The sequence below is a fragment of the Lepidothrix coronata genome, unplaced genomic scaffold (genome assembly GCF_001604755.1).
Source record: "Lepidothrix coronata isolate B3197 unplaced genomic scaffold, Lepidothrix_coronata-1.0 Scaffold120, whole genome shotgun sequence".
In the NCBI taxonomy this organism is placed as follows: Eukaryota; Metazoa; Chordata; class Aves; order Passeriformes; family Pipridae; genus Lepidothrix; species Lepidothrix coronata.
The window spans coordinates 426,176-436,201 of NW_016690300.1; the positions used below are offsets into that span (position 1 = coordinate 426,176).

General features: G+C 40.1%; 1 protein-coding gene across 1 annotated transcript in view; it reads right to left on the bottom strand.

Moving 5' to 3' along the window:
* The window catches only part of PIK3CB (phosphatidylinositol-4,5-bisphosphate 3-kinase catalytic subunit beta), a 53,619-nt gene extending 48,308 nt beyond the window's left edge, over positions 1–5,311 (bottom strand). The window contains exons 1-2 of the mRNA XM_017825534.1: positions 5,221–5,311; positions 1,474–1,592 (exon numbers count right to left, since the gene is read on the bottom strand). The gene's annotated coding sequence lies outside the window, so the exon portion shown is untranslated. The remainder of the gene's footprint in view (positions 1–1,473; positions 1,593–5,220) is intronic.
* Between the last annotated feature and the right edge of the window lie 4,715 nt (positions 5,312–10,026).

The following is a 10,026-nucleotide window of genomic DNA, read 5'->3' on the forward strand; positions in this document are numbered from 1 at the left end:
AGTAAAATTAAAATAACTCCATACAACACAATTCCTGAAAACTTCAGAGGTCAGAATTCAAATATCAGGAACTGCAAGAACCTTTCATGAATGTCTTTACCAGCCACTTGACACATGGCCTAGATCAGGGACTGTGGCAAATATAAGTGTGCTGACTAAAAACTGTAGCATTTGTTTCAAGTACTTACAGAAAGGGAAGTAACACACATCAACTTCTTTAAATTCACGTTTAATTGAATTGTATAGGGGTTTTTTTTTAAGGCAGGAAAAGTTATCAACCCAAATGTGTTATTCTGCCAGTTAAAAACAACCTGGAAAAAACACTCAGTATGAAAAGTTTAGCTTATCTGAGTAGGTTAATGTAGGTTTCACAGATATTTTTCTACCCTAATTATGACACCATGTACACATCCGTTTTTAAAGAAGAAGCTCAGAGGAGTCATTTCCTCTTAGTAATAAAGCAATATGCCAAAATACACGTCTTCTGAACTAAAACAATTTTTCACCTCCTTTCAGTTCTAGTGGCCAGGTATCTTTAATTCCCAACTATGCATTCAGGTGTATTTCCAGTTACTCCAGCAGAATCACATTCACATAATCACACAGCATGAGTAAAATCTGCATCAGATATATGCAGTTTTTCCCCCAGCTGCCAACCTCTACAAGAATATTTTTAAAGATTTTACAATCTGATGCAAACAAATTGACAGAAAAATGATTCCTTTTCCCATCTCAAGCATGTGAAGCAGACAGAAATGAAGAGTTGTACTGTATCAGTATATAAATGTTTGGGTATCTAGTAGTAAAAGGTGCAATCCCCAGTCCCTGTGTTAGGTAGCAAAGCTTCTTTTATTATAAATGAGACACATGTCTCAGCCTAGAATTCACAAAATCTACAAGTTAACTAGAAACTGTGAAGAAAAGATGTATCTGAGATCCATAAATTGAAGACTCATGCAATTTTGATGGATGATGGAACTGCAGTACAGGACGAATATTAAAATACTGACAACAACAATACCAAAGTCAGTCAGAAAGTGTGAGGAGTAAAGAGTTACAGACAAAAAAAAATTGTATTTTCAAATCCCCTGGAAGATAAAAGCAGGGCTTTGACTTTTGCCAGCAAATAAGGGTTTATATGTAATTACATCTAACCTAGACCACTCCCTGCTCAAAACCATAGCCAGAATACACATCAGCCAAGAGAAACATCTGAAGCCCATCTAAATTTCACAAGGTACAACTGATTCTAAGATGGAAGTTGCTTCAATAGGAATCCATAAGAGTCCATTACCAGCTGATCAACTGAAATTAGTATGGAGTCACTGATTTATTTTTTAATACAACTATAACAAAATTAAATACAATAATAGCCTAATAAACATACTGACTTTATAGGGGAAGAAAAAAAAACAAAAACAAACCAACAACAACTAAACAACCTCCCCCCACCAAAAACCCTGTAATACTCACTCCAAAGAACTTTTCCTGTTTCAGTCTGACTGTGTAGCGAAGATACTTCTATTAAACATCATTTTCTTACTATTACCCTTGTTTCTTTCTAAGGTTCCACAAGATGACCTAAATGTGACCTAAAAAAGCAAAACATGACATAATGTAAATGACCAAATGAGAAAATCAACAATTTATAGTTGGTTTATACACTCCATCAACTTTTTATGCAGAAATACCTAATTTATCACACATTTTCAATGTCTTCAAATACTTCAGCACCACAGTTCCGTTACACAATCTAACAATTAAATGAATGTCAAATCTGCAAACCCTCTGCTAACAGAAAGAAAAAAAAGGAAAGGAACTAATAATTAGAATACATCATTTATTCTAATAATATAGGTATTGTAATAATGAATTAGTCAAAAACATATTTAGCTACCATAAATATTTTTAAATTTTTGCACACTCAATTTGGATCAGACCAACAGATACTTAGTGTAGCTAAAAAAAAAGCCAAGAGACTTGCCTTCATTAAAACTGTTTCAAATCTCTTGAGCACCAAGCAGTATTATCAGTTTGCACTGATATTATCTACAGGTTTGCAGGCCAAGCCACAAAGCACAAGGCACGTAGCTACGCTCCTCTTCCCATAAACAATTATTTTTCTAAAGCATACTGAGTAGGCCCCTGTGCTTGTAAGAACTCAGCACAGTGACCAGGAGTGAGGGCTGTCAGTGCCCCTGGCCCACACAGAGCAGAACTCCCCCAGGAATTGGCGTGTAGAGCACTCTGAGGCAACTCGGATTCTTCAGTGGCTTTGAGGGAAAAAATAGTTGCTGCCCCACCTGCTTAAGTCTGGAAAAAATTAAGTTGCTGCTCCACACATAACCTTTTGAAAACAACCTTATGGTGCATAAAGGTGTTGTTCTGAAATAGGTTCATTCACCCCATATGCAAGAAGCCAATCCACACACAAAGTTGAGGTATTTGATTTGTTTACCAAGGTACGAACTAGTTCACAAACTTCTCATGGTTAAAGTCTAGGAGCCTGCAGCGGGCAACAGGCAAAAAGAAAGGCTAGAGGAAAACGAAGGCAGTCCTAGGTGATTTGGAAATTGCAAGGGCAAAGGTACAGTGAAGTACCAGCCTGGAATTCAGATTTTACAGCCATGTCAATATTTGTGTTTGTGGAATCAGAAAAATCAGAATCAAAAGCTCCTGGTCAACAGGCAGGAGTTTGGGAGGGGTGTGAAATGCATCAGCTATAGCTAGGAGCCATTACTTGCACAACTTTCATCTGAGGAAGCAATCTTGCATGATCTGTGGCCCCTCAAACAGGGGACAGACACAGTGTAGGACTGAAGTACCACAGCCTGTGGCAGAAGTAGGACACTATTTTAACTAAATTGGACATCCCAACTTTCTAGAGGTCTCTGGCTAACACCTGATGACAAATCAGACAGTGGGAGACCAGAAAATATCTAAAGGTCCATAAATCATACACATTTAACAAAACAGTACATCGTAACAGCTCCTGTCCCAGTTCCTGTGTTCTCCTTAGTCTCTTGCTAGATTTCTGCTCACCTCCTTACAGCTCCCAATCCTGTTTCTCCTCACAGCACTTTGTACCTCCACTGCAGGTCAGACATTGCACTGACAACAGGCTTCCTGCTGGTCCTCTAGAGCCAACTGTAAGGGAACACCCGGCCCTCCAGATATTAAAAAATTCCTAATATATGCAGAGAAATTGCCCACTACTGTATTCAAGCACAAGAAACAAATCCTTCATTAGAGGATGGCTGTGCAGCTTTATTTTCCTTGCTAACCAACCTTCCTTACTTTTCAGACCAGCAGGACAGGGGTTAAGAGAGGTGGTATCAGTGGACTGCAGATCACACCAGGGCCAGTCTCTCACAGGTCAGCCTTTCATATGCTGGGAACACCTCTACTTTCAAATTCTACCTTCAAACAACTGAGTGGAGAATTTTTCAAAGACTGGTGACTGTATCAGTCAACAGACCAAGGTACAAACTCTGCTGGCCATAAACAGCCAGTGAGGACTCGCACCACAACAGAAATGTGCCAGCATGATCTCTGGGAAGAGTGTAAAAGTCAGAAAGACTGGAGGCAACTGCCTCAAGTGGTGAACACAAACTGGACTCTAATGAGCATGTATCTATTCTCCATTGCATCTCTCTGGGGAATGTGGTAAAAATAGAACTGTCACCTGGCCATTACCAACAGGGCCTCCTTCATGGGTCTGTTGACTGCGAGCTCAGTCAAAAACACAACACAAAATCACCTCGGGCACTTGCCCTTGGGTCCACACCCATATCACTTCTACTGACAGTACCCACCAAGAAATCCTATTCTACTTCAGCTTGCAACTTCAGCATGAGAAACCGTATTTTGCAAAATAATAATTTTTGTGAATCCTCTAGTTACACCTTTATTATACAGATACTTCTAGATACACCCTTATTATACAGATACTGGTTTTATGTAAATTGGAACTGTTTTTCTCTAAAACATTAACAATCTTATGAAGTAATTCAGGCATGGTCAAATTGTGTGGTGGCAATGAAACTACAGTTCTCCACCTACCCTCTATGCTTCTCTATGTCCACAGAAACACTTATGAATGCAAGACCAAAAACAAATTGTACCACAAGTAAAGAAAGGGGAAAATGTACAAGAAACTTTTGCCTAAAACTCCCATGTGGCATCTAATGTTAAAAGAGAAACAATTACAAGCCAAGGAAATAGGCCACTCACAAAGACAGGGAAAAAGGGGGGAAAAGGGGAAAAAAAATTAAGCAATGTAAGATACTACATAGAAATTAGTAGGCTAATTGTGGCCCTATGGTCTTCTACCCTATAACAATTTCTAGACCCATCAGACAGGTTGCTCTGTGAATTCTGCCAGAGCACACAAGGAATCATTTGTTGGAGGGAATACTCCGGGTTTCTTTAGGATAAGGAACTCCGAGTGGGTTGAATGACATGACATAGCAGTTTCTTGAGTATCTCTGGCTCTGGAAGAATGCACTGAGGAGGACATCAGGAGAGCACTAGCAGATGTTTAGGAAAGTGATACACAGAGAAGGGCACAATTAGGGTATTTCATGGCTTTTGGTTCACACCTCTGGCTGCCTCAAAGCTGTCGAGCATTTCATGCTCTCAAGAGCACTGAAGACTGGACAAGTGAGTGTCAAGCTAAATTAGTTGCTATAGCATCCAACTGGCAATGAAAAACCTCACCATTTCACCAAGTCTGAGACAAGAAAAAGATTAACCATCAGTAAATACACCAAACGTCTTCAAATTAAAAAATACTGAAAAATATAAATCAGCTCAGTTTCCTTAAATCTTAACCGTCAACCATAGGCACAAAATTCTTCAAGAACATTCACGATCAGTAATTAAGCCATTACAACCCAAGTCCAGCAATTAAAACAGCGAGGAAAAGACAAACGTGCAGCAGTGCACATCTGGCTAAATCACAGCAACCTCCAGCTTCCACCTCCTGTATATCTGAGTGCATATTCAAAAATGTGAGTTAAAGCCTAGGTCTGAAAAAAAACCATTCCTTATGTATTACATAGTGTTATGTTCAGACTGATACAAACAGTAGGACTGTACATAACAACCATCCTAATCATGCAGTGCCCAAAGTCTCTTCAACAGCTCAGACCAGTTTTGACCTTTTAAAGGTGGCACTTATTTCTGCAGTAATATCAAGAGACAAAATATCTTACTGACCATGGACAGCATACTGTTACACACACAGCAGCATTCTTCTTTGTGTTCTGCTTTCACAGGTGTTGGTGGTTGGTCAAAAAACCATAATATCCTTTAAATAAAAAAAAAAAAAAGTCAAGCTTCTCTGAAATGTGAGACCCACCTATCTTGTACAAAATCTTTTAACTAAAAGAAAACAGGCATAGAGCTACAAGCTCTCATCACACAAGAATAGCCACAGAAACAAACAAGGTAGAGACAGAAATTGCAGAACAAGTTGTAAGCCAAAAGAGTTCAAAACAAGAGAACTAAAAACCAGTTTACAGCCTTCCTTATTCCTGAAGATGGACAAAATGGAGATCACAAAGCATTTTCTTGAATAGCTAAACATATGGGTCAGTGTTATTTTTTAAGTAAGGTAGGTAGGTAACAGTTAGAAACATGATTTGAACCTAAATTCAATTACATATCTTCATTAAGAAGAACTCAGTATCATAATTATACTTATCCAGTGGGCAATTCAGAGCAGGAGCTCAGTACTCAACTCCTGTGAATCACCCTGTAAGGAAGCCCTGTTCCCTCTTCCCAGAGAGCCAGCCTCACAAAGCCATGGCTCCCCTCTGAAATCCCCTTCAGTGTCCAACAGGCTTGTTTAAAACAGATTTATACTCACACAATCACATACTAATATGCTTTACAATAAATCTTTCTTTTTTACTTGGTTATGTATTAGACTAATGCTAACAGACCAATCCATCTGTTCTAGAACAAGCAGCAGTCACAAGCCTTGAGGCCATGTTGCTGAGAACACAGCTGAGCTGGGCAGGGCACGTCTCCAGGATGAAGGACCAACCACCCCCTCCCTAAGATCCTGCTTTATGGGGAACTTGCCAACGGCTGCTGCAAGAGAGGAGCCCCGAAGAGAAGATACAAGGACTCCCTGAAACAACATCTCAGCCTTGGCCATATTGATCACCATAACTGGCCTATTCTGGCCTCCAAATCGGGAGGTCTGGAGACACACCATCTATAACGCTGCTGTTTCCTTTGAGAACGCAGCAGGATCATCCTTGAGGAGAAGAGACAATGCAGAAAGAATCGTGTCTTGCAGAATTTACCACCCAAGGAGTCTTTCTGCTGTGCCTTTTGCAACCAGACGTGCCTGTCTCGTATTGGCCTTTTTAGCCACCAGCGTGCCTGTAACAAACGTGGGTAGAGCCCTCCCCAAATCTTCGTTCACGAAGCCCAGCCATGACACTTGGTTACACGTTCTGCTGAGTTCCTTTCAGTTTAAACTGCAATGCAACACCAAAAACACCTTGCAAATTTTTCACCAACTCTTTGTTTTGAAAATACTGCTTTTAGCCTCAGGCTGCACCAGGGTAGGTTTAGGTTGGACATTAGGAGGAATTTCTTCACACAAAGGGTGATCAGACACTGGAACAAGCTGCCCAGGGCAGTGGTGGAGTCCCCATCGCTGGAGGTGTTTCAGGAAAGGCTGGACATGGCACTCAGTGCCCTGCTCTGGCTGACATGGCAATGTTCAGTCATGAGTTGGACTTGATGATCTCAGAGGTCTTTTCCGATTAACTCTAATTCATTCTGTGATTCTAACACGGTGCCAGCTACTGACACTTGAATTTATTTGGGAGGGTGGGGTGTGTCTCCCTTTCACAGTTATGATGGTGCTCAGGGTTAAGTAACCCAGTAACCCTCCTACTAACTGTAGCTTAGAACTCAATATGAGTGAAGTTGTGAGGCAAATGACAATCTTTTGTCTTTATAATAGTTAACACAAAAGCAAAAGACTGTGGGCTCTTACTGGCACTGGAAAATGAAGGACCTTAAACTAAAGGAGTAAAGAACAGATACTTCCAGATGGCAAGGAATCATCTGCATGATTTAGGATCAACAAAGAAAAACCTAAACAAAAATAATTTATTTTTATTTTCCCAGGATGATTCAACTGTTCTTCTCCTGCTCTGCCAGCTTCAAAAAAAAATACCTCTGGGCAAAGCAGAAGGGGAACACAGAGCTGTTAATGAAGCTTAACAAAAAGACTAGTAGATGACAAATTTTCCTCTCACATTCTGCCAGGCAGCCAGTCATCCTTTCATCTGAGAGCAGTGTGCTGAGATCAAGACTGGCAAGGTCTCTGCTAGTGGGAGATCCTGCAAATGCCCTCAGCATCAGAGAGGGCTGACTGCCAGTGCTCATAACTTCTAATGACAACTGCAGAATAAGGAAAAATCCTAGGAGAGGTTCTGGGCTGGAAAATGTACTGGGTCTGAGGGTACTCTGCAGTTCAAAAAGCACAAAGTTCTAGGCTGCACGTGACCATTTTATAAAAACAGCAGTGTTGTTATGATTTCAGATGACTCACAAACAAGTGCTTAGATTTGCTTTATATTGCTGCACAAACACGGAGTCAAGTGAGCAACCCTTTCCAGCTCATTTCCAGTTCCGATCCAGCGTGGGGCACAAGTGATTACCCAACTGGTTCAGTAGCTCCAAAGCTGATGACAAAGAAACGAATAGTTCAGACTGAACAAACTCATCCATGTGAAGATGTAACTCCTCCCAGGGCCCACAGATCACTTGCATCTCAAGGCCAGTGCTGCAGCTTTTCTAAATCTGGTTCACTACATCTGGCTTACAGAAGTGAAGAATTAGAAGCCGTGCTCCTCTTCCAAGAAATCCATACCTACACGCACAGACACACAGGGTGAAGCTCAAAGGCTGGAAGCTGAGCCAACCTAACCACTGAAGAGCAGTTTAGGCAGGTGCAAACAAATTCACCACCCTGCACAAGCCCTTGTGACATCTACAGGGATGTTTGCAGAGTCCATGAAGTGCCAACCCAGCGCTCTGCAATCACCACACACCCTCAGCAGTCACACTACTGGAACTCAGCTGTCCAAACACTAAAATAGGTTGCAAGCAGCAATAAGATATTTGATTCTGCATGGATTCCCATTACCTCTAAAGCAGTATTTGAAAACAGAAGTCTTGGGGAGGAGGGCATTAATTGCACAGCAATTCCTGTACCTGTGGGATATCAGTGAAGGACTGGTTCTTTGGTTCTCTATCACAACTATGCCCCACACTTTTGTTCTGAAGCATACCTCTGAATCTAGAAAATTATTGGGCTTAACACAGAACACATTACCCACACGCCATCATTTTTCATACAGAAATTTTACATTCATTTAATGAGCTCAAGGTCATTTTCAGGCATTCTCAAGTTTATGAAGTCCTTCTCCATGATTTCTCTCCAGTTGTCCTAAATTCTGAAAGACTCCCAGTGCTCAGGTCTCACTGACTCAGCATTTCCCCAGAATTCAGGGACAACTGAACACAGCCCTTATTGTTGATGCATTCTCTACTCGCTAGTGTGTCATAGATGTAAAAACACAAAAAACCCCTACTGGTTCCACCCAAAAGTTACTAAATGAATAAATATTTACCTGCACTTTAAACAGAGAAATAAAACAGTGAGTCTGCATCCTGGCTCTGCAAAGATCTTATTACAATTAGTTAGTTACTTGAAACATTATTAGTAGGACTACTCATGATTTCTGTTTCTTGTGATCTCTTCCGTGTAGTCTGTTTTCTTCACTACTTTCATATGCTGATGTTTCACTTCCTACTTATGTTCTGTTAAATGCCTAATATGGTCTACGAAAATTTACTTCTATTTAGTTCCCAAATTCTGCTTTTTGTTGTGCTCATATTTAAATTCATATAAATGAGAACACAGTAGTAGAGTTAAAAAGTAAAACCAAGCAATTTTTCAGTAATTAATTATTATGAGCCATATTGTGAAGAAAGTGCCCACTCTACCCCAGGTATCACTTGAAAGGCTTCATTCTTTATGATTAAAATAAACTCCAAAGTGTGGGTTGCAAGAGACCATGAACCCAACACAATAGTGTCTATCTAAATTTATTTCAAAGACATGCTGCCGCAGTCCAACCTGTTGTTTGACTCCAAATATTACCACACGATAAATATCAACAGTATTCCATCACTAACATCATGTACACAGTAAATACTATCTGAAACTAAAAGTAATCACTAAGGATATTTCTTGTGCTGAAGAAGGAAAAATTCAAGCATCTAACAAATGCAGTTTACCTCCAGCTATATCCAACACTCAAAAGCAAATCTATTAAGCTCTTTCTTATAACTGTGCATTTTAATTTGGTCTTGCTCCCCACTCCCCATTCTTTCAGGTAGTAAGACTTCATATAAAAAAAAAATTTAAATATCAAGCATAATTTCAGCATCACAACTCATAACACTACATAATTGAAGAACCCCAAATTTGCACAAATCCCAGGCTAGAAGCAGGAGAGACCTTGATTAAAAAAAAAAAAAAAGCAAACCACAACCAAAAGACAGGTCTCCTCTCATAAAACCAACAGTTCAAATCTGAATCCATAAGTCAGATTTAAACAGTATTCACATATTTTACACTGCTTTGAGACAGAGCACCTAAAATTACAGAACACTTGATGTAAAAACAAACCAACCAATCCAAAACCTTCTATTTTCATCAGCTGCAATGCTCAGCACAGTGATTGAGACTATATGGCATTTTTTGGCTTCCTTCATTAACGACAGGGTTTCAGTGCACTAACTACCTGCCTGTTTTACAGGCTTATTTCTGACAGAAGTCAAAGATTTTGTGGTGTCAGGAACACCACAGTGAGAAATCCACTTCCATGTTCTGAGGAAGAGCAGAGCCTTAGCAGCGCCAAGGCTGTAATTTGCTCTAAGACCCGTGCAGGGCATTGCCACGTTTATTCACGTCAGAGAATTCCA